We start from the raw sequence: 25,134 nt of genomic DNA, 5'->3' as shown, positions 1-25,134 counted from the left end.
GGACTTGTATCTGTGACATGCAGGGGCTGTGTGGGATCTTCCCCACGGCCCCTACATTGCTGGTCGGTCTCTTTATCATGAAAAGGGGAGACATGACGGTGGGGCCACATGCTTGTGCCACCCGTGTCGTGACCTTGAACGCAGTCTTGAAGGAAGGATGAACCCACCGCGCACACCGGACGGAGGCGCACGGCTCTGGGCAGGAAGTGCATGAATTTTGGGGTTCCTGTTTCCCAGCTCATCGTCGAATGTCATTTGCGTCTCACAATTCCCCACTGAAAGGACCGATCCCTACAGGAAATGCACACACCTCTGGCGGTTGCAGTCACTGCCAGATCCATGGGATGGGCAAAGGTGGGAGAGGCATGGACTCTGTCCTCCAGGCGCTTACACTCACAAAGAATACAGAGGAGATAAACGCAAGGTCAAACGTGATGAGGGCGGGATGTGGCGGGTGGAGGAAGAGAAAGGAGAGAGATTGTTCTGGACGTGGGGTCAGGGATGGCTGTGGGTGGCACGGGCAGAGAAGGGGCAGGCTCTCCGGGGTGAAGGCCGGGAGCAGAGGTGCTGCGGGTCAGCCGCGTTGTCTGCAGGAGCCGGAGTGTGGAGGCCGCAAGGCTGCCCTGCAGGTGGCCCTGGCTGGTGGGGGCTCCAGCTGAAGCGGGTGGGGGGATGGGGGTAGGGGGGTAGGTAGTAGGGGGGTGGTGGGGAGGGACCTGTGTTCCTGCGGCCTACTCTGAAAGGGGAGTGAATGCAGCCGGGCCTCAGGGAACCAGCGCTGGCCAATGTCCCGTGGAGGACGGGGAGGCCAGGAGGTCTTTAGGAAGCTCTGAGCCTGAGGGAGGGGCCGGTCTGGGAAGAGGGGGTACAAGGATGAAAAGGAGGCCAGGTGGTCGGGGCTTTATACGACAGCCTGGGGAGGATGTGTGGCGACAGAAGAAGATGATGATGAAGACAACGGGGGTGGTTCTGAGAAGCAGGTAGATACTAAGAGCCATTGGAAGCAGCTGACTTCATTTAGGGTTTGTGGCGTTTGGGGTGTCTGGGGGCTTCCAGGGAAGTTTGCTCAGTGGACAGTTGGAGATGCGAGGGCCTCCCCAGATGGTCAGGACTAGAGACACAGACGGGGCTTCAGCCTCGCCGAGGTGGCACTGAGGCTGGGAGCTGATGGCCCCACAAGGGGAAGGAAGGTGGGAACCCTGGGGCCTGCATCCTGTCCCGGGAGGGCTGCAGCCAGGCTTTTCGGGCCGACCTGGCATTTGGACATTAGGTTACCCAACCTTGTCCTCCCACTCCCTTTTCACAGATGGGGACACTGACCCCCAGGCAGAGGCTCAGAGTCGCTCAAGGTCATCTGCTGGTCGCTGCATTCGAAACTTCCAGCCTAGCGCTCCGTCTCCGCCTCTTAATATGTTCATTAGCAAAAAACCAGCCCTTCACGACCCGGGGGCACTGCGAGTTTCCGCGCAGACGTCAAGCTGCGGCTCCAGGACGTGATTTTCGCAGGCAGCCGGGAGGACCAGGCGCTGGGGCAGGGCCCGGAGGCTCCGCTGGACGCGCAGAGCCCAGGACAGACAAGACCGCCCCGCCCCGCCCCCCCCCCCGGGCCCCGCGCCCCCCACCCGCCCCCGAGCGCGCCCCTGGGAGCGCGCGCTTCGCCGGCGCGGCCGCGCTCCCCGCCCCGCGCGCCCCCGCGGCCCTGCGCGCGCCGCTGCCCGGCTCCCGGCTCCTGCACGCGTCCTCGCGGGCCCCCGCGCCCGCCCCACCCGGCCCCGTGACGATGCGCGCGCCAGGGCGCTCCCGCCAGGCCAGGGCCGGGAGCAGCAGGGCCGGGGCAGGGGCCGGGGCCGCAGCGCTGCGGGGGTGCCGAGCGCGCGCAGGGCGGAGCCGGGGCTGCCCGTGGGAGCCTTGAGGGGCCGCGCGGGCAACCGTGGCCGAGGCCGCGCTGAGGCGCCGGGAGGGAGGTCCCTGCGCGCCCGCCGCCCGCCTCCCGCGCCCGCGCCGCCGCCTCCTCCTCGGTGCGGTTCCGCCGGGCGCGAGGAGCCGCCGAGACCTCCGCCTGCGAACAAAGAGGAGGCCGTGCGGGGCGCGGCGCCCGCGGAGCATGGCGGACCGCAGCCTGGAGGGCATGGCGCTGCCCCTGGAGGTGCGGGCGCGCCTGGCCGAGCTGGAGCTGGAGCTGTCGGAAGGTAACCGGGCCCCCGCCCCGGGCCGGGCCGCGCTGTCACCGGGGAGGGCCGCGCGCGGAGGGCTGGGGGCGCGGGGCCTGCGGCGGGGCGGGGGCCGGGCCCGGAGGGGGAGGTGCGACCCCAGCCCAGAGCGTGCGCGTCCCCCGGACCCCCAGACCCCGCGCCCTGGGGAGGTTTGTGGGGCCGCGATCCCCCGCGCCCTGGAGAGGTTTGTGGGGCCGCGATTCTCCGCGCTCTCGGGGTGTCTGTGGGGCCTGGTATCCCCCGCGCTCTGGGGGTGTCTGTGGGGCCGCGATCCCCGGCGCCCTGGGATGTTTGTGGGGCCGCGATCCCACCGCGGATGTTTGTAGGGCCGCGATCCCCCCGCGCCCTGGGGGTGTCTGTGGGGCCTGGGCGCCGCGCGGGGACGCAGGATGCAGCGGGCCCGGCGGGATCGGCCTTCCCGTGCGCTCTGCGCTGGAGCCGCGGCGTCCTTGGTGCAGCCGCGCGGTGCGCGCCACCTCCTCGCTGGCGGGTTCGGCCTGGAACGCCCGGCCTGATTTCAATGCGAAACTTGTCGTTGGACCCCGGGTTGGATCTCTGGCGCGGCCCGGGGGATCCCATCCCCATTGTTCGCGGGCGCTGCGCGGGGAGGGCTGGGCGGAATCGTCAACCTCCCCCCGGGCTGGGCTCCGGCCTCGCCGTCCTGGTCCTGTCGTAGGAGGGTTTGCGGCGGATCGGCCACCGCGGTCTCATGGAGGGTTGTGTACGCCTCTTATTTGCTCTTCATGGCGGAGATCATGTGCTCAACTGTCATAAGTTTCAGATCGGGCTTTGCCAGGTCTTTTTCCCAAAACCACTGAAGTTCCCAAATCTGAAATGTTTGATGTGTGTTTAGCCGTCTCCGGGCTCACCCTGGTCAGGCCATTCCTGTAACGTGGGGTGGGATGGGGGTGGGCCGGCGCGTCTCACATTTATATTTGGAGCAGTTTAGCATGGTGAACTTTTTTTGGGTAACGGTTTTGTGAGGGCCGGCAGCCAGAAAGTAAATTCATTCGTGCCAATTTTCACCAGCAGGGAGGAGCTGGTGTTGACTTTGTGTTTTCCTTTTTAACACTTTCAGGGCAGAGAAGGGAGTGAGCAGGGGCCGTAGTATGCAGCCAAATGCCTTTCCAGACTTATAGGGACGGGAAATGGTCCTGTTTTTCAGTTTCAGATGTGGGGTTCCACGAGGTGTGTCAGTGTCCTGTAACGTGACACAGTGGCGGGGAGGACAGAGTCTCCCAGGCCTGTGGGCTTGGATGAGGAGTGCATGGCTAGGAGGCAGGAGAGGCTGTGTGCAGGGTTCGGATGTAAACTGGTAAATAGAGTGTGCTGTGCAGACAGCTTGTTTGGCGGGTAAGGAGAGTATCATTTGCAAAAGGCCCATCCTGGTTATCTGATTGTGTCAGCCTTGGGTAGGTTTCCTGGCTCGTGTCACGGCCCAGGTGCACCCCTGCCTGCAGCAGCCGTGCGCTGTCTCAGGACAGGGGCTTCTGTGCTGCCTGCATCACACTGATGTGAAATGTCAGTGCCCCAACCATGCCATCCGAGCTCAGGGGTGCAGGGCGAGCCCCGTCTGAGTGTCCCCCACCCACTGCCAGCCCAGAAGTTGGACCCACATTTGTTCCTAGAGTGTGGGATGTCGCTGGGAACGGGTGTCCGGTGTGTCATGCGTCGTGGCCTTTCGAGGTGATGACACTTGCCTGTCAGTCGCTCTTGAAGGGTGAGTGATACCGTCTTGCTCCCCAGACGATGGCAAAGCCACTTTCGACGAAGGTGTGCTCAGCCGAATTCCCCGTGAACACCTTGTGTCTGTACAGGTTTTTAAAAAAGGGCTTAATGAGTTTCTTATCGAGCGACCAGGCAGAGAAGGAGGTGTGTGTGTTTGCACGCAGGAAGCCTAATTATGTTTTTTCCTTCTATATGAATCTTACTGAGACCTGAGCTACACATTTAAGAAGAAATTGTGAGAGGGTTGCTCCGTGGCTCTGTTCAGCCTCCCTGCGCTCTCCGGCCTGTGCTGGCCCCACTGCCTCATCTGTTCGCTGGATGGTCTTTGACTTTGCTGTGAAGTGTGGGTTTGCCCTGGTTGAGTTTATGGGGGTAGTGTTGTAAGGTCATTTGGAATTCTCTGTCTCATAACCACATAAAACAGTTTTACGGGCTTAAATTAGATGAATCAACTTGTTTTCCAGTATTGCTTAATAGAAACCCAAGAATTGAAGGATCAAAAATCTGTGTTTCTTTATGTTATTGGACTTCCAAAATTCCTCAACATATCTGCTTTCAGAGTGAAAGCTGAAAACAGCTGTTAATGCTGAATTAGTTCCCATCTTCAATCAAAATTCAAGTGGAGAGAATTCTTTAAGTTAGTTGTCATCATTTTATTAAAATATCAGAAAATATTATAGAAACATATGTGGAATTTCCAGTGCTCATTTCCTACAGAGGAGGATGGAAAAAGTTCCATTTTAAGCACGTAACGTAGACTGAAAGAAAGAGTAGAGCATTCCCCTGAGGTTCCTGCGTGGGCTGCAAGCCTGCGTGGGTCATACGTTGTCTAGGTTTCGAGACCCTGGTCTGGTTCTGCTGCGCCCGCCTGCTGGCTGCCGTTACGTGCACCTGCTGCTGTTCCGCTTTGTGGAGTTGTAGGCGCACTTCTTGCTGCGGGGCCAAGGGCTCCATCCTTCTTCCACTGCCTGTCCCTGCCCCGTGCCACCTGATGCCCCTTGCAGGGGAAGGCGAGGCCAGCTCACACCACAGAGCACGTGGCCAGCAGAACACAAGGACTCTCTGTGGGGAGAAGGGCTGGGTAGCGCTCGTGGGAGCTGACAGCCTCAAATCCGTGTGGGGATACATTCGGGGTGTAGGGTGAGAGGGGTCATCTCCTCACATACTTGGGTCTGCGTGTGAGCCAGGGAGGAGGCCACACAGGTAAGGAGGCCACACGGGTCGGGAGGCTGTGCAGGTGGGGACACTGCGGGTGGAGAGGCCATGAGGGTGTGGAGGTTATGTGGGTGGGGAGGTCACATGCGGGGAAGGCTTTGCTAGTGGAGAGGCCCCATGGGTGGAGAGGCCCTGCTGTGAGGGTACAGAGGCTCCACAGGTGAGGAGGCCCTGTGGGTGAGGAGGCCCCATGGGTGGGGAGGCCATGAGGGCGGGAGGCTAGGCTGGTGGAAAGGCCCCATGAGTGGAGAGGCTGTGAGGGTGCGGAGGCCCCACAGCTGGGAGGAGGCCCTGTGGGTGGGGAGGCCATGAGGATGGGGAGGCCTCTAGGTGATCTGGAGCTCCATTCTGGGGAGGGTCAAGGAATGGGAGGGCTGTGGCAGCTGCTTTCTCATACTCCTTTCCTCAGAATATTTTCTTCTGCCTTCTCTTCCCTACATTTTTGCCCTTCATAATTGGGTATTTTTTGTGGCTTTAAAGGGCCTAAAAATAATTTCATTAACAACTGATACTTTACGTGGAATTGCCAAATTGGAGTGGAAACAGAAAACTTCCCCATAAAGACAAACTCATGTCTTATTTATTTTTTATTTTTTGAGATAGGGTCTCACTCTGTCTCCCAGGCTGGAGTGCAGTGGTGTGAGCTCAACTCACTGCAACCTCCACCTCCTGAGTTCAAGTGGTTCTCGTGCCTCAGCCTCCTGAGTAGCTGGGATTATAGGTGCCCGCCACAATACCTGGCTAATTTTTGTACCTTTGTAGAGATGAGGTTTCACCATGTTGGCCAGATTGGTCTTGAGCTCTTTACCTCAGGTGATCTGCCTGCCTCGACCTCCCAAAGTGCTGGAATTACAGGCATGAGTCACTGTGCCTGGCTTCATGTCTTATTATTATTATTATTTTTAAAAAGATTACATTTAGCTGTTGATTCCAATTAGGAAGAAAGTTTCTCTGTTGACTGGTCACTGATCTTTTTGGGCAGTGTATGCTTCAGAAAGCATTTTTTCCCATTTGTTTAGGAGGCGCTGAATTATTTTTAACTATAGAACTCATGATATAGCCTGCAAAAATTGTTGGTTTTTGGTGGAAGAGAAGTTTTGAAAAACAGGTGCCATGCTTTGCACTCTGTGGCTTTGGTCATTGTCAGTGTGTTCCATGCCCACTGACTCCATCCTCCATGCTCTGCTAATTAATGTAGCCGATTCCTTCAGTGATCAGTTCTGCTCCCCAGCGGTGCAGCCTAATGTTTTGTCAGCAGGGGAGAACCTGCTCACGGAGGGGGGTGAAGGCTCGCACACGTGCCGGGTCTCCCTGCGTTGGTTGAGGGACCTGTGTGTGTGTGTTTATATATATATATATATATATATTTTTTTTTTTTTTTGAGACAAAGTTTCACTCTTGTTGCCCAGGCTGGAGTACAGTGGCGCAATCTCGGCTAACTGCAACCTCTGCCTCCCGGGTTCAAGTGATTCTCCTGCCTCAGCCTCTCAAGTAGCTGAGACTACAGGTGCCCACCACCACGCCCAGCTAATTTTTTGTATTTTTAGTAGAGACGGGTTTCACCATGTTGGCCAGGCTGGTCTCCAACTCCTGACCTCAGGTGATCCCCCTGCCTCGGCCTCCCAAAGTGCTGGGATTACAGGCTTGAGCCGCCACACCCGGCTGTGTGTGTTACTATTAGCACATATGAATATGGGTCAAGTGCAGAGACGTGGTCTTCACATAGCCTGCACGTTGCTGTCGCCAAAGAGGGGACCCTAAAACGATGGCCCAGTGGGGAGTTTGTAGGTTTTGGGGGTGGCTTTTTCAGGGCACTTGGCACAAGGTCACAGACGTGTGGCTTTCGAATGGAGTTCTGTCCCCTGCGTCCCCCAGCCCTGTGCATTTCTTGGAGGTTCGACCCTGCACAGTGAGGAAGACACACTTGTGTAAGAGCTGACCTGAGGGCTGCCTTTCAGAGCCTAAGAGGAGGCCCTGAGGACTCTGTACACATTGTTTTCGTTGAAAAGAAATAGTTTACTCTGAAAAACAAATGTGCAAAAGCCGAGCCTCATTGAGCCTCAGAGACAGTTTGTTGTAACTGGGAGGAGGGCGGGAGCGTCAGTGGGTTCAGGAGGGTGAGGCCTTCTTGGCCAGGTAGCCTTGTTAAATCTATCTGAAAATCACAGATAACTAAGTATCAAGTCGTCACAGATCATTTAAGTATCCTGAATGAGATGGCTACGGAAAACATGAAAACATCGTTACTGGTTACGTGCATGATGCATCCAAAACATTGTTACCTGCACAGTGGCAGCACTGATATTTGTGGGCTTTTGAACGTGTGGACTGGAGTGTTAAGAGTCCTTCAGAGTTATGACAGTAGTTTGATTTGAATGTTCTTTTCTTGGCGAATAAATGCTGTACATTGAATTTACCCAGGAAACTAGGAAGGTGAACCCACACGAAGGACACAGGCCTGTGGGCTGCTCCAGGCGCCCTTAGGGCGTTGCGGGGCCTGAGCCATGTGCTTCCCGCTCAGCCTCCTGAGAGCGGTGACAGCGTCTCTGTTCTGCCTCACACTGGACCCGCTAGTTTCATATTCTTGTTATGGTTCCGAGGCTACAAGCGGTTGGATTCTGTGAGTCACTCTCTGTCTTCCTCCTCCAGCTGCTTTCAAATGGGTCTTTTTTTAGAACTCATTTTTTAAGCAGTGATTGATGGGGTGAGTTGTAGTGCTGTCCTGAATTGCAGAGGGAGCGCATTGAGGAACCTGGGTTTTGATGCTGTGCACATCAGCTGAGTCACCAGCCCAGGGCCCTGTCAGTCCCATTATTAAGCTCATTTCTTGCTCTTCTCATCGTTACTCAGACGCCTTAAAAAAAAAAAAAAAAGCAAACTCCTGCTTGCCGTCACTGGCTGAGTTTGGCAAATGGGTGTTTACCCTGGAAAGAGGGGCATTTTGTCCTCTGGAACGTCTAAGGCGCCCTTTGGTGAGGTGGTCTGTTTCTGACCACTCTATCCCGTGGGCGTCCTTCCTGCTTCCACCTTCCCTTTCCGAACGCCTCCGCCTCCAGGGCTTTAATTTTCCTTCTGTGTGTGTGCCACGCAGAGGTTATGACTGTTGTGCCAGTGCCCTGTTTTTTTTTTTTCTGCTGAGGGCCCAAAACTTGCTACATCTCAAAAGAAGCAATTGCATCCATTTGTTCGCGATGAGCATAAACAGTGCCCTTTAAGGGAGACTAATTGGTAAACCCGGCTGCTGTGGGTAGAAAGACAGCGGTGGCCGCGGAACGAGGGCTCTGCCTCTTCGGAGCCTGCACAACTGTCCTGCTTTCTTTCTTCAATATCCAGTAGGGGGGTTAATTTTAATAAGCCCTTGAAACCAACAAAGCAGGGAAGTGCAAAGACATTGAGTTGTGAGATTTAAAATTACAACCAGCAGCCTCTCATTCTTCCTTCACTGGGGGTTGCCGCTTCGTTTTGGGGCTGCAGGGTATGTTTGGCAGCGACACCGGCCCTTTGTGCTGTGCGACTCATGAATTGAGATAGTTCTTTACTAAGTGTTTTGTGCAGTAGGTATGAAAATGGGGAAAGAGGGAGCACTGTCCGGGGTGGAGAGGCGTGGAGAGACGCTGTGATACACAGCGGGTCCTTTTCTTCTGGGCTCCTGGTTTTAAATCTTTTTTTTTTTTTTTTCTAATAGCTTGAAAGATGGTTTTTGTGTCTTAATTAAAAGATTGAAGACTGTGGGTCAGACCCAAACTAATTCCATTGGCATCAGAGAGAAGGATTCTTTACATATTTATCTATAGGCATAATTGATTTTTTTTTTTTTTGCTGAATTATCTGGTTAGTCATATCATACATTAGAGAAGTAATATTAAAAATTAAAAAATAAAAAATGTATCTGTAAACATATCCCCCTTCCATTCCAGTCTTTGTCTCTGTGTAATTTTAGAACCTTGAGCCATGATGTACATAGAGTTTATATTCTTTTAATATCTTGCTACTTCATTGTTTTAATGTTTAATCTTTGGGTTGATGTATCACAGGTTACTTGACCGTTTCTTACAGGTGTTTGGTTTAGTTTTTTTTTTCCCTTAACGCTAATGTAAATTTGAGTGTTTGGATGGTAGTTTTAGCAGAATTTAAGGCAGAGTCTCAGTTAGGGTGATGGATCGATTTATAGTCCCTAGTTTGAGGAGGGAGGTGGCAATATGCCCTTTCTTCTAAAATTGATATGTTAAATCACAATGGACATTTACTTGATTTTGAGCACTTGGGACTCCCCTGGGGTTCACTGGTATTGCAAGGTCAGGGCTGCTGGAGAGGCCCCCAGCGTGCCCAGCGCAGGGTCCTGAGTGCGTTGCTGCAGGACAGAAGCTCTGGGCTTTGCCCTCCAGCGGCCGTCGCTCTGGGAAGAGCTGGCTGCTCCAGGAATGAGGTCTATGCTCTGAAGCTCACAGTCAGCAGACCAGCAAAGGTCAGCACAGATGACCTTATATGAATCATTCATTTAACAAGCATTCATGGAATACACATTCCATGCAGTTGGAACTTAGAGTGGAAGGCCATCAGCTCACTGTTGTCTGAGCAGAGCTTGGTCCCTGGGTCCCTGTTGAACTTAGAGTGGAAGGCCATCAGCTCACTGTTGTCTGAGCAGAGCTTGGTCTCTGGCTCCCTGTTGTAGCCTCCGCTCCTAGGAGGTGCACGGTGAGTGTTGGGGGACCCTCCACATGCACAGTTGCCGAACAAGGACCCCTCCCAAGAGCGTCAGCCCTGGGCCCTGAGCTCTGAAGAAGAGGAAGGCATTCCTGGGGCCGACTTCCCTTCTGGATACTGAGCTCTGCACAGAGAGAAACTCTTCCACATTCACTGCAGTGAAGTTCATACTTTAGAGACTGGGGCCTGCATTCCCCAGAATTTCCATGGCCACAGGTGGTGGCGGCACCATGTGACTGGAGTCTGCGTTCCCCAGAATTTCCATGGCCACAGGTGGTGGCCGCACCATGCGACTGGTGTCTATGTTCCCTGGAATTTCCGTGGCCATAGATGGTGGCTGTACCATGTGACTGGGGTCTGCATTCCCTGGAATTTCCGTGACTGCAGGTGGTGGCTGCACCATGCGACTGGAGTCTGTGTTCCCCAGGATTTCTGTGACCACAGGTGGTAGCTGTACCATGTGACTGAGGGTCTGCATTCCCCTGAATTTCTGTGGCCATAGGTGGTGGCTGTACCATGGGAATGAGGGTCTGTGTTCCCTGGAATTTCCATGGCCATAGGTGGTGGCTGTACCATCTGACTGAGGGTCTGTGTTCCCTGGAATTTCTGTGGCCACAGGTGGTAGCTGTACCATGTGACTGAGGGTCTGCGTTCCCCTGAATTTCTGTGGCCATAGGTGGTGGCTGTACCATGTGAATGAGGGTCTGCATTCCTCGGAATTTCCGTGGCCATATATGGTGGCTGTACCATGTGACTGAGGGTCTGCATTCCCTGGAATTTCCATGGCCATAGATAGTGGCTGTACCATGTGACTGAGGGTCTGTATTCCTGGAATTTCTGTGGCTGCAGATGGTGGCTGTACCATGCAACTGGGGTCTACATTCCCTGGAATTTCCTGGGCCACAGGCGGTGGCTGCACCATGCGTCAGGTCCTCTGTCTTAGGAGTTGGTGCCATTGTCTCTGTTACTCCCTCGCCTGACACAGAGCGGCAGTTCCTGACTTTATCACTCCCAGGAAACACACAGGCATCTGTTTTGGATCCTTGTTTTATTTCCCCATCACCTTTCTCATCAAAGGGAAATTCACATCCCTCTAAAGCTGAAAATGGTGTGGGGCCCCCTGGTGGTCTTTCCAAGGCATTATCAGCAGGTAAATTAGGTCGTGTGGGCCAGTGTACCTGAAATGAAAACAGAAAGGTAAGTCGTGTCACTAAGCTTTGGTGGGAGATTCAGGGTCTTTGTTAGTGGCAGAATCATCCGAAGTAAGTTGTTTGTTCACTGCAGATCTAGATGGTTGGCTGTGTCGGGATTAAACTTAGCCAGTGTCGACAGAGTGTCGCTTAATCCTCACGGAAGGGTGTCAAGTACATTGAAGAATAGCTGCCGAGTCTGCTGTTGTCGGGAGAGGGGCAGGTACGTCTCTCGCTTAGCCCAGTGCTGCAGGAGGCCGGGCTCACGTGAGGCTGTGCGTGTGAGTGGGTTGGATTTTTAGCACTCTGGGACGGTAAAGCACAAACATCTATTTTTAACTTGTGGGTGACCTTCTTCTGTGCTGCTTGAGTCTCTGTGGGCCTTTCTCTGTTTCCTTCCTGAGGAGTCTGTGCCAGGGTCCCAAGCATTCTCTGGGCTGCACCTCGGCGCCTGCCCAGTGAGGAGCCTCCTCCTGGTGGCTGTGGGACTGGGCTGGGCCCACACTGTCAGCATCGTCCGGGGTAAGCAAGCCCGTCCTTCCACACCTCAGTGTCCCCAGCTGTTGAACAGGGCTAATCAACTGACCGTCAGGATTAATGGGGATCAGATGCGCTCATCTCATAGCCCTGCTTGGTAAATAGCCACTTCCACTCTGTCCTCCAATGTGCTACTCTAGACTTTTTCTTTACCTCCATTTAGCCAGGTGATTCGAGGTGACAGTGACTATCAAGAGGGATGTACAGAGGAAATCAGTGGAACAGAGCTCGAGGAGCAGACATGGGCACACGGAGCACAGTGCGGGGAGCACGAGTGCAGGGAGCATAGGCATGGGGAGCACAGATAGGTGTGGGGAGAACGGACGTGGGGAGGATGGGTGCGGAGAGCACAGACAGGTGTGGGGAGCACGGGTGTGGGGAGCACGGGTGCGGGGAGCATAGGCATGGGGAGCACAGATAGATGCGGGGAGCACGGGTGTGGGGAGCATGGGTGTGGGGAGCATGGGTGCTGGGAGCATGGGCATGGGGAGCACGGGTGCCCAGAGCACGGGTGTGGGGAGCACGGGTGCCCGGAGCACAGGTGTGGGGAGCACGGGTGTGGGGAGCATGGGTGCGGGGACACAGGTGCTGGGAGCACAGGGCATGGAGAGCATGTGTGTACTTGCTCTGCTCTGACAGATGCTGCCGAGCACGTACTCTGTGCTCAGATGGGTCAGAGCCTCAGTGCCTCTTTTTTAAAAAAATTCTTTCTTTTTTTAAAGATAGGACTTCTGTCTTCCTGGTGGCCCCTTTTAGTCGATACTCTTTTAAGCCTGCTTTTCCAGAGGAAAGCTAGGAAGGATGGCCTATATAGGTTCCAGTCTGGGCATATCTGGAAGAATGGCCTGTTTTAGGTTTGAGTCTGGCGTATCTGGGGACATCTTTGAACCTCCACTCAGAGTCCCAGAGCCACCTGTAGAGGCTCCCCAAATGTCTGCTGGGACTTTCCCCTCTGCTCGGGGATGATGAAGAGCAGAACCTCACCCTGCCACGACCTCTGGGGTCCTCCTTCCTGGAGGGCAGTGCCTTGGTGGCCAGTGTGTGTAGGAGGCTGGGCTGGCACCTTCGGGCTATGCTCTGCAGCGGGGGCTCGTGACATGGGGCATTCTTGTGCTCTGCACCGGGACTGGTGACGTGGGGCATCCTCGTGCACTGTGGACCACATGGGGTGCACATGAGCCAGACAGCTCCTGGAATTCGGAGCCTGGCTGCGTCTCAGGCCACCCACCTGTCTGTGGCACTTCTGGGGGATTGTGGGGACCGTATGAGTCTGTGTCCCCACCCTCACTGGCTGGACACCTGTGCCAGGCTGGAGCTTTATGTTTCACTATCCCCTGTTCTGAGTTGTGTGAATATTTATTTTCATTACCTACTCTCATAAGCTTTCCTTTTTTAAAAAAAAATCAGAGACAGACTTTGAAGTCCCCTGGCCCCACCCTTTGTGGACCTAATGGTATTGCAGAAATTATGGCTTCAATTATGTATAATAACTGGGGCTACTTTAAAAGTCATGTAAAGGAACAAGGTGGAGTGGCCATTTCAAGCTGTACATCATGCTGGATCCTTCAGTGAACATTATCAGGCTTTCAACACATTTTCTCTTTTTATTTACTTTGGAGAATATAATGGATGCTCAGAAGCTGTTGGAATTTAGTAACAGGAAGTCATCCTTAAGGAGCTATTTAAGCAAGGGGACAGTTGGAGTAATGTAAGTTATGAACACACCTATTCCAAACCAGAGAAATAAAAGCATCAACTGTGCTGGGGTTGAAACTTGGTTGCTAGTGTGTCTTTCCTGCCCACAGTGACTGTGGCAGTGCTGTGGGCAGGAAATTCTGGAAAGAAGACTTGGTGCCAGTGGTAGTTTTTGTGACGATTCATTTGCTTTCAGCTCAAGTGACTATAGTCTTACTTGCAAATGGCTAGGTCTCCACCAATGGACCACAACATTGACATAGGACAAATGAGAAATGGCCCTTGGGTTTTTAACAATTATTATTTTTAATGGACACATTATGGTACATATCCATGGGATACAGTGTGATATTTCAATACATGTTTATCATGTGTAATTAGCAAATCAGGGTAATTAGCATGTCCATCATCTCAAACATTTGTCATTTCTTAATGCTGGGAATATTTAAAATCCTCTCTTCTAGCTGCTTGAAAATATACAATAAATTGTAAACTATAGTCACCCTACAAGGCTATAGCACACTAAACCTTATTTTTACTATCTAGATGTAATTTTGTATCCATTAGCCAACCTCTCCCTTTCTGCCTTCCCGCCGCCCTTTCCTGTCTCTAGAATCCACTGTTCTACCTTCAGAGGGTAGAATATCATTTTCCTCATAGAGATCTTTAACCCTCTTGGTTAGATTTCTTCTGAGGTATTTTTATTTTTATTTTATATTTTTGTAGCTAAATGGGATTGCTTTCTTGATTTCTTTTTCCACTGGCTCATTGTTGGTCTATAGAAATGCTACTGATTTTTATATGTTGATTTTGTATTCTGTAACTTTACTGAATTTGTTTATCAGTTCAAAGAGATTTTTGCTGGAGTCTTTTTTTTTTTTAATATATAAGAGCATATTGTCTGAAAACAGACAATTAGAGTTCCTCCTTTCCACTTTGGGTGCCCTTGATTTCTTTCTCTTGCCTGACTGCTCTTGACTAGGACGTTCAGTGCTGTGTTGAATAGGAGTGGCACAAGTGGGCGTCCTTGTCTTGTTACAGATCTCAGAGAAAAAGCTCTTAGTGTTTCCCCATTCACCATTATGTTAGCTGTGGGTTTGTCACATATGGCCTTTATTGTGTTGAGGTATGTTTCCTTCAGTGCCTAGTTTGTTGAGACTTTTTATCATGAAGCAGCGTTGAATTTTATCAAATGCTTTTTCTGTATCTATCGAAATGATATTATGGTTTTTGTCCTTAATTCTGTTGATGTGATGTAGCGTGTTTATTGATTTGTGTTTGTTGAGCAATCCTTGCATCCTGGGATAAATCCCACTTGATCATGGTGTATAATCTTTTTGATTTGCTGTTGGATTCAGTTTGTTAGTATTTTGTTGAGGATTTTTGCATCTGTGTTCATCAGGGATATTGACCTATAGTTTTCTCTTTTTATTGTGTCCTTGTCTTATTTTGGTATCAGGGTAATGCTGGCCTTGAAGAATGAACTTGGCAGAATTCCCTCCTCTTCAATATTTTTGGAATAGTTTGAGAAGAATTGAAATAAAAATTTGTAGAATTCAGCTGTGAAGCCACCTAGTTCTGGGGTTTTCTTTGTTGGGAGACTTTTTATTATTACTTAGTCATACATGTTACTCATTATTGGTCTGTTTAGGATTTCCGTTTCTTCTTGGTTCCATCTTGGTAGGTTGTACATGTCCAGGAATTTATCCATTTCCTCTAGGTTTTCCAATCTGTTGACATACAGTTGTTCAAAATAGTCTGTAATGATCCCTTGTATTTCTGTGGTATCAACTGTAATTCTCCTTTTCTGTTTCTAATTTTATTTATTTGGGATTTCTTTTTTTTTTTCTTAGTGTAGCTAATGGTTTGTCTATTTTATTTATCTTTTCAAAAAACCAACATTTTTTTCTTCATCTTTTATATTTGTTAGTTTCAAGTTTATTTAGTTCCTCTTTGATCTTTGTTATTTCTTTTCTTCTACCACTTTTGGATTTGATTTGTTCTTGCTCTTCTAGCTCATTGCAGTTCATTGTTAGGTTGTTTATTTTAAATCTGTTTTTTAAATGTAGGAGTTTATTGTTATAAACTTTCCTCTTAATACTGCTTTTGCTGTATACCATAGGCTTTGATATGTTGTGTTTCTGTTTTCATTTATTTCAAGAAATTTTTAAATTTCCTTCTTAATTTCTTCATTGACCCATTGGCTATTCAAGGGCATATTGTTTAATTTCTATGTATTTATACAGTTTTGAATGTTCTCCTTGTTGTTGATTTTTTTTTTTTATTAAACTTTATGTTCTAGGGTACATGTGCACAATGTGCAGGTTTGTTACATATGTATACATGTGCCAAGTTGGTATGCTGCACCCATTAACTCATCGTTTACATTAGGTATATCTCCTAATGCTATCCCTCCCCCCTCCCCTCACCCCACAACAGGCCCCGGTGTGTGATGTTCCCCTTCCTGTGTCCAAGTGATCTCACTGTTCATTTCCCACCTATGAGTGAGAACATGTGGTGTTTGGTTTTCTGTCCTTGCGATAGTTTGCTGAGAATGATGGTTTCCAGCTGCATCCATGTCCCTACAAAGGACATGAACTCATCCTTTTTTATGGCTGCATAGTATGCCATGGTTGTTACCTGCCACATTTTCTTTATCCCGTCTGTCATTGATGGACATTTGGGTTGGTTCCAAGTCTTTGCTATTGTGAGTAGTGCCGCAGTAAACATACGTGTGCATGTGTCTTTATAGCAGCATGATTTATAATCCTTTGGGTATATACCCAGTAATGGGATGGCTGGGTCAAATGGTATTCCTAGTTCTAGATCCTTGAGGAATCACCATACTGTTTTCCACAATGGTTGAACTTGTTTACAGTCCCACCAACAATGTAAAAGTGTTCCTATTTCTCCACATCCTCTCCAGCACCTATTGTTTCCTGACTTTTTAATGATCGCCATTCTAACTGGTGTGAGATGGTATCTTATTGTGGTTTTGATTTGCATTTCTCTGACGGTGAGTGATGATGAGCTGTGTCTATTGGCTGCATAAATGTCTTCTTTTGAGAAGTGTCTGTTCCTTGTTGTTGATTTATAGCTTTATTCTGTTACAGTCTGAGAATATCCTAGATGTTATTTCAATTTTAAAAAAATGTATTGAGACTTCTTTTGTAGCCTAGCATGTGGTGGATTCTAGAGAATGTTCCATGTGCTGAGGAGAAGAATGTGCATTTTGTATCTGTTGGATGAAATGTTCTGTAAATGTCTGTTAGGTCCATTTGGTCTACACTGGACTTTAAATTTGATGTTTTGTTGTTATTTTCTGTCTAGATGATCTCCAGTGCTGACAGTGGGATTTTGAAGCTCCTACTATTGTTGTGTTGGTGTCTGTCTCTCTCTGTCTCTCTCTCTCTCTATAAATATATATATATATAAATTTATTTGAGACAGAGTTTTGCTCTTGTTGCCTAGGCTGGAGTGCAGAGGTGCAATCTCAACTCATTGCAACCTCCACCTCCTGAGTTCAAGTGATTCTCCTGCCTCAGCCTCCCAAGTAGCTGGGATTACAGGCATGTGCCACCATGCTGGGCTAATTTTTTGTATTAGTAGAGACAGGGTTTCACCATGTTGGCCAGGCTGGTCTTAAACTCCTGACCTCAGGTGATCCACCTGCCTCCACCCCCCAAAATGCTGGGATTACAGGCGTGAGGCACCGCGCCCGACCTCTCTCTCTATTTAGATCTACTAATATTTGCTTTATATATCTGGGTGCTTTGTTGTTGGGTGCACATATACTCGTAATTGTTATATCCTCTTGCTATGTTGATCTCTTTATTATATAATTACCTTTTTGTCTCCTTTTTACAGTTTTTGACTTAAATTGTGATTGATCTGAAATAAATATGGCTACTCTTGCTCACTTTTGATTTCCATTAATGTGGAATGTGTTTTTCCATCCCTTCACATTTAGTCTATGTGTGTCTTTGTGGCTGAACTGAGTTTTTTGTAGGCAGCATATACGTCGGTTTTTCTTGTTTTAAATTCACTCAGCCCGTCTATATCTTTTAATTGGGAAGCTTGGGGTTATTTTGCTATTGATATCACAGTCCAGACATTAAGATTTTCTCACTTAAGTTACTTGTACACAAATTAATATGAAGAGGAAGTAGAGTTTTTCTTTTGTCCTTTTGAAGATAGTGATGGATTATTATTTTGATTTCATGCAAGTGAGGGACTCACCATGCCTGTTGGAATTTTAGAATTTCTTTCCTGTTATTAGGAACAGCAATGATCTGTAATGGGTTCCTGGAATCATCCAGTGATGGTCTGAATATCTTAAAAGTTTCCTTTCATGTCTCATTTTCTATTTCTCCCCTAGTAGCCATGCACCCGGGGCAGGAGATGGCCTTACATTTCCTTGGTTTCTTGATGATTTCTTAGGTTTAGTGTTTGACACAGTTAGGATTCTGGATAAAATCAGCCCTTCTGGGAAGTGTGTAAGTCAAACAAGGACTTTCTGGTGGCGTTATACAGGTTTCCCATGCCCCATGAGTACAGGAATAGCTCCCTGGGGAAGGAGTATGGGCACATGATGGCAGGGAGCCATTCTTGGATGGTCCCATCGTTCTGCAGGAATTCTCATGCAGGGAGAAGAAGCACGCGGCGACTGAGCTGGTAGGGATTCTGCTGATAGTTTTGATCGTTATGATTTGCTCCTGAAAGGTGATGTGGGATGAAGTGCAATATTTAGAATGCTGACATTCCTTGAAACAAAGATATAGAAAAAATCTTATAATTGCAGGGTGCCTTGTAGTTTTCAGCTGCTCTCATGTGGATCCTTTTTCGTCCTTCTGAAATGCTTTCCCAGGAGAGAGCGTTGTTCTTTGTGTATAGATGAGGAGCCTGGGTTTCAAATGGTTAGGAATTCAGCGCAGGCATTGGAATCTTTAGTTTCCTGGAACATTTTCTATTCAAGTATAGACCACATGGCCTCTAAAGGCTGGCTCATTCTTAACACCGCGATTGGGGATCCAGCCTCACCTCTGGGGTGGGTGGCAGGAACTCCACAGCCATCCTGGGTGCTCTGGGGTGGGGTGGCTGAGCTGTGGCAGCCCCTCCCAGCTGAGCAGCAAGGCTGGGGAAAGCTCATTCCATTCCCCTTGGTTCTAACCAGGTAGAGGCTTACACTACACATTTCCTTAGCTGGGAACCTTTAGAACTTTACATTTAAATCTAATCTGTGATCCAGGGGGTAGACACATGGGTATTCACTGTACAATTCCTACATTTTTTGTATATCAAAAAATTTTTTTTTATGTGTGTCATGGACGACAAAAGAAATGCGACCCCTTTGAGTTAGCTTTTCTGTATAGCATCTTGTAGAATCAGGAGGCTGGACAGGGTTTAGTTTCATCAGAAATCTGAATCTTTCTGGTCAAGAGACGGCACTATTAAGTTCTTGGTTGTGTGGTTTCTGGGAAAGAAATATTCTAAATGAGTTCCAGGAATCACCTCTGTGGCATTTCTACAGGAAAAATGACCACTCTTGAAGCTTCGCTGTCACTAACAAGAATGATGGTGATGGTTTCTAAGCTGTCTCCAGCTAATCTTTAGTTCTTTTATGCAGAGTGCTTTTATTCCAAGTGAAGTGCCCTTCTGTTTAATAGTGACCTCCAGTTATTACAGGGATTGCAGCTGCATTTGATGGACGTGAACCTGCTCATCTCTGGCTCCCCAGCTTCGCCTCTGGGGTGCGTGGCAGGAGCTCCACAGCCATCCTGAGTGCTCTGGGGTGGGGAGTCCCTAGTGGGAGTGGGGCCGGGAGGTTCCCATCTGATGTTCCACACTGGTGTGTGGGCGTCTCTGCCCTGCTTCCTCCATCCGTGCGTCTGTGGCTTTTCCTCCGTTCGTGCATCTGTGGCCTGTTTTCTCCGTGCGTGCCTCAGTGGCACGTTTCCTCCGTCCGTGCGTCTGTGGCCTGTTTTCTCCGGGGGCGTGCCTCTGTGGCGCCTCCGTCCATGCGTCAGCGGCGTTTCTTCCCTCCCTGCGTCAGCGGCGTTTCTTCCGTCCGTGCCTCAGTGGCGTTTCTTCCGTCCGTGCGTCAGTGGCGTTTCTTTCATCCGTGCGTCTGTGGCGCTTTTCCTCCCTCCGTGCGTCTGTGGTGTTTCCTCCGTCCATGCGTCTGTGGTGTTTTCTCCGTCTGTGGATCTGTGGCATTTCCTCTGTGAGTCTGTGGCCTGTTTTCTCCGTCCACGCTGAAGGCCGTCGCTTCTCTCTAGTCACCACTTACTGATCGCTCCCTGTGTGCTGAGCCTGTGTCAGGCGTGTGGCGTGTGTCACCTGTGTGGCAGGGGTTTGCGTGACACACAGGGACACACGCTTGGGTAGCTGCAGTGATGGGGTCATAGCCACGCAGCTCAGCCCTCGGTCTGAGGGACTTGGTGCCCACCCAGCTCTTCCCGAAGCGGCCTCGGGGCAGATCCCAGCTCTGCTTTCTCTCCTCGAGGTACCTCATGAAGTAAACTAAGCAAATCGAAAGCAGGAAACAGTTGTGAAATGAGGCCTGGTTTCAGGTGTGTGTGTTCATTTCTCTTTACATGTTTACTTCACATACCCCAAATGATATACTTTCCAGCTGGTATAACAATTAATTACCAGCCATTACTGGTACAAAATTCCATGAAGGATATTTGAGGAGGGCATAGTCTCAAAAACATGCTTGATTTTCACAGTTGTGATTTGCATGATAAAGCTGTCAGGACTGTGACTTTCTTTTGTTATATTATTTTTATTTTTAGACCCTTGAGAGGAAGTTATTTAGTGATTACTTATAATTGTGAAAATAATCTAATGATTAGAGAATCTCATTAGAACAAGTATTATATTTTCTGTTCCTTATGTAAATGAAATCATCTTAATCCAGGCCGATGTTGGCAGGAATGGTCACGTTTAAAATGGGTAAGATGTTTATGTGATGTGTGGACCTCCCCCATATTGTCTCTGGAACATTCCAGAACTTCCATCTCAATTCTCACTTGTTGACACCCTACCCTGTTTTGTGATTATTCTTGTTTGCATCAGAATTTTGAATCCACGTACCTGAGATGATACTTACATATGCATGTACACATGCATGTGTGTGCATGTGTGTATGCGTGTGTATGTGCGTGTCCACGTGTGTCCATGTGCACGTGTATATGCATGTATGTGTGTGCATGTGTACGTGTATATGTATGTGTGTATATGAGTGTACGTGTATGTGCATATATGTGTATGCATGTATGTGCGTATGTGTGCACGTACATGTATGTATGCACACATGTGTACATGTGCATGCACGTGTGCACGTGCACACGTATTTGTGTATGTATGCACATATATACACGCGTGTGTACATGTGTAGGTATGTGTATGCATGTGTGTGCACACAGATATACCTTTTCCTTTCATACAGGCTGTTTTGAGTATTGCTGTTAGGCAGTGACAACTTTCCGTTTCCTCAGTCAGAAAATGGGTAGCTCATCATTAATAAAGATGAGCATTCAATATCAAGAATCCCTAAAGACAATTGAAATTGTCATATTAAATAAATAAATTCCAAAACAAAGGTAGTGTTCTGTACTATGTGTTCACATTGAACTTTCTTATAAAAATTGGTGTGAATGTTTCCCACTTATTGGAAATCACATGACTAGTTTAAGCCGAAACGTGGAATATTAATTAATTCTGTCTTCAGATCACTTTTGCATATTTATGATTGATCTGTTCTGCTGTTCTGGAAGCTCTGAAAACCACTCTGTCTTACCCTAGCTGGTGCCACGGTTGTGAGAATTCAGGGAAACAAGGTGTTTGCCAGTTTAAGTATTTTAGATCTCAAGCTGCCTCTTTTCTGCATCATAAACCAGTCTTAAAGAAAGACATAGTGTGACTTGTAGTGGATTATATCAGTTTTATTTTCTGTGGCTGAATCGTCACTCTACATTGTGAATTAATGTTATTTTTCAGATCGTCTTCATAACACAGGGAGGTTCTCCAGTGTTGAGTGCTGGTTCAGTGAAAGCACTAACACTGTTACTACGGACTTAAACAGACTTGTTTTCTGAGGTGATAACCCTGGAGTCAGGCATTCAGTGTCCGCCCATCACTTGGTTCCGAGTTCTCGGTCCCCTCCCGCTCTCCTCCCCCTGCACCCTTACTTCTGTCTTACCTTCTTTTTGACTCATAGGCCCTCGGCAGATGGTGTGTTGGGGGCAGGTGTCTGCTGTGAATCTTCGATAACCTTGGGAGAGAACTTTTTCTTTGGAGCAAGACCCCTCTCAATAAACTTTCAGTAGCCCGAGTATCATCTGTTGTGTGAACTATTTGTGGAAAATGTTCAGCATTTTTCCTTGGATTTTGACTGATCTTTCTCCACCTGCCAGTTTCTTCTCAGTTTGCCATGTCTGTACCCTCACCAACCCCGTTCCAGCCCTGGTTACGTGTAAAGTAATTGAAGCAGAGCTCTGCAGATGAGAGAGTGTGTGTCGCCCCCCGAGTTCCCTTCTTGGCCTCTGAGTGTGGGTTGTGTTTTGTTCCGAGGGACGACTCTGAGGCTCCTGGCCCCTGTTTTGGAGCACCCCACACCAAAGTGGGTGTAAAATGAAAAATGGGTTTATGCTGTATTATTATAATTCATAGAGCAGATGATAAAAATGCTTGAATCTGAACAGCAGCTGAAAATGAGGACATGGTACCAGTTTGGATGTTGGACGACCTTCTTGAAAAAAGCTTTCATCATACTTTAGAAACTGTGCGTGTGCTGTTTTCTATTTCCACACCCTGAATCCGTAGCGAAAAGCGACCGCGCCAGCGAGCGTACGGTGCCAGCGTGAGCTGGCTGTGGCGTATTATTGCATTGAGTCACGACGCGAGCGTTCCAGTGTTGCGCTGCGCGAGCGTTGTAACGCGGCATTTGTGAGCTTGCATTGTTCGTATTGCTGGGCGAGTGTTGTGCGGGTTGCATAAGGCAGATGTTGTACGCGATGCAAAAGCGGTACAGGCACAGCCGGAGCGCGGTCGCACGCGTGACCAGGACAGGCATGTTCTGGTGCATGCCAGGAGTGCTGCGCCGCGTATTGCTGCCGGTATATGAGCCACGTAATTGTACGTCGGCACATGCCGTGCCGGTGGCGGCTGGTAACGGTATTCCAGGAGTCATCGGCATTGTGTACTGCATGATAAGCCAGGTCTCAGAGCGCATCAGGCTTTATCTATGTCGATTGTTACGTACAGCGTATGCTGTACGCGGCTATACGTCAGGAGGGTTGCACGGCATTACTTCCAGCTGGAGCCACGCAAGCCGTATGATGCGCTTCAGGCGGTATTGCCGTCGAGTTTGTACGTATCAGGTGGATGATAAGCCAGGCCAGGCTGCGGTTGGGTAACGAACGCTGATGTCATGCAGGTTGTGTGCGGCTTGCAACACGTTTCAGGCTGAACGTGAGCCTGAGTCAGTACTGCTGGTAACGCGATTGCATGATGCGTCACGCGCTGCCGCATCCGCAACGCATGTTGTGCTGAGGTTGCATGTGTATGTTGTGGAGTCAGCAGGTTGTGTGCTTTTCAGGCGAGGTTGTGCGTTGCATGAGCGGTTGTAGCTGTTGCGCGAGCTGTGCGCCGTACATGAGTACCGTAACGGTGGCTTAAAGTTGTATGTGGTTACGTGCTGTATGTGTGAGTGCGGTTGTACCGCATACGTTGTGAGCCGCATGTACTGGGTGTGCGGGTTGTATAGGCTGGTATCAGGTGGTTGTCAGTTGTATGGCGCATTGTAATACGCGCGGTTGTATGTGAGCTTTGCATGCCAACAGGCCGTAAGCATCCATGACTGCTCCTCAGCGAGTCCTGCCTTGCAGCCCCTTCCGAGCTTGTATCCCGGAGCAGCCTAGAAGCAGCAGCATGTTTGCCTCTGCCTCCCCCAGGCCTCCCAGCCGGATTCTGTGCTCGCCCTGGCTGCGGCAGGTCTGCCTCTTAACTTCTCTCGTCGTCCTCCTGCGCCTCCTCCTTCTCGGGACCTGCATCCTTCCTCTGTGCTTCCTGGCAAGCCACACCTGGGACGTTGGAGTTCAGGCTCTCCTCGAAACCGTTTGCTCCTCTCTGAAGAGCGCCCCCCTTGACTGGCCGTGAGCAGCTGGAGTGGATTGCAGGGAAGGGAGGTGGGTGTTCCTGTAGAGACGCCAGGGTCTTACCTGGGGAGAAGGGAGCCTGCACTGGGCAGGCCGCCCTCCTGAGGAAGGGGATGGGGCGGGAGGAGCCTCTCGTGGACAAGGGGCCCACCTCCTGCCCTCCTTCCCTCTATCCCAGTCTGTTGTGAGGGAGGGCGGGGCCCTAGGTGATTTCTATGCAGATCTTCAATTATCCAGGCTGTGAAACAAATACTTCTGTTTTTAAGATCAGAGGAAATCTCCTTTTGTTTGTCTGCCTTTTATTTTATTTTACTTTTTTTGAGAAGGAGTTGCCCAGGCTGGAGTGCGGTGGCGCAATCTCGGCTCACTGCAACCTCCACCTCCCGGGTTCAAGCAATTCTCCTGCCTCAGCCTCCTAAGTAGCTGGGATTACAGGTGCCCGCCACCACATCCGGGTAATTTTTGCATTTTTAGTAGAGATGGGGTTTCACCATGTTGACCAGGCTGGTCTCGAACTCCTGACCTCAAGTGATCCACCCGCCTCGGCCTTCCAAGGGGTTGGGATTACAGGCGTGAGCCACCGTGCCCGGTCTGTCTGCCTCTTAGTTAGAACCTGTATATTTTATGTTTTAAATTTCACTTTTCCGGGTCAGAACAGTAGTGTTTCTTTTTTGTAGTGTTGCTATGAATGTCCTTTACGATTAGGAGACTGGGTGGGTGCCCTCTCCCTGGTGCCCTGCTCTTTTAGATGAGGTCGGGGTCAGCTTGGCTGCTTCTGATTTTGGGGGGTGCACTACTTCTTGGGGCAGCTTGCCGGCAGGGGCTGCCTGTGGTGTTTCCTGGGGAGCTACATTTGTCCTTGTAGGCCTGGGGAAGTAGGCCGGCCCTGACTACACGCCTCAACACACGTGCCTTCCACCGGCCCCCAGGCCCAGGTCCAGACCCCAGCTGCGTCCTGTGTAGCCTGCTCAGCTGCTGCCACCACGGCTATTGAACTTTTAATACCTGTGCGCAGACAGGCCACGGGCCCACCTCGTCAGCTTTGCTTACCCCCCAGTTCCATGTTACCTGTGCAGAAACCGGCTGCTCCCTGCAGTCCTGCAGGCGTGGTTTCCCCGGCCCCAACTCAGGCCGCAGGATCTCAGTCTCGGTGATTCTGCTGCAGCGGCCCGGGCTCTGGGAGCCAGCGGCTTCCCCACGCGGCTGTTGCTCACGTGTTCACATCGGTGCAGGAGGGCGGCCAGGGAGGGAGGCGGGGCGCTCTGGATTCTTCTCACCTGCTGCTCACCCGCTCTAGACGCAGACCAGCCGCTCTTCTCGTTCGCTTTTCCAGGGATGCTGCGAGGCTTTCGCGGGTGGGGAGTGACGCCCTTTGCTTTCTTCTCACCTTCCCAGTAGGTGCTGGAGGAATAATTAATAATAATGAGGCCAGTTCGGAGAAAACAAAAACACAATTACCTGTGTTACGTGGTCTTGTGTTACTCCAAATAGCCCTTCTTTCCCACGAACTCGCAGCCGCTCTCCCTTCCTCCACCGTAGCCCGCGTCCAGGGAGGAGCTGCGGGGCCTCTGCTTTTCCAGGGCCCTGCCGGCCTGCGTTGGGGACGGCCAGCGCTTAAAAGTTAGGGCGCCCTTGCCGGGCGCGGTGGCTCACGCCTGTAATCCCAGCACTTTGGGAGGCCGAGGCGGG

At 50.2% G+C, this 25,134-nt stretch overlaps 1 long non-coding RNA gene across 1 annotated transcript; it reads left to right on the top strand.

Annotated features, from left to right (window-relative positions):
• The first annotated feature begins 6,732 nt into the window (after positions 1-6,732).
• LOC116273495 lies at positions 6,733-10,976 on the top strand. Its single transcript, XR_004181815.1, has 2 exons — positions 6,733-10,076; positions 10,134-10,976. It is a non-coding gene; the product is annotated as an uncharacterized LOC116273495 (long non-coding RNA).
• Positions 10,977-25,134: the final 14,158 nt, after the last annotated feature.

The sequence above is a fragment of the Papio anubis genome, unplaced genomic scaffold (assembly GCF_008728515.1).
Source record: "Papio anubis isolate 15944 unplaced genomic scaffold, Panubis1.0 scaffold770, whole genome shotgun sequence".
Classification (NCBI taxonomy): domain Eukaryota; kingdom Metazoa; phylum Chordata; class Mammalia; order Primates; family Cercopithecidae; genus Papio; species Papio anubis.
The sequence above is the reverse complement of the archived record's forward strand: the minus strand, read 5'-3'. Positions and strand labels throughout refer to the sequence as shown.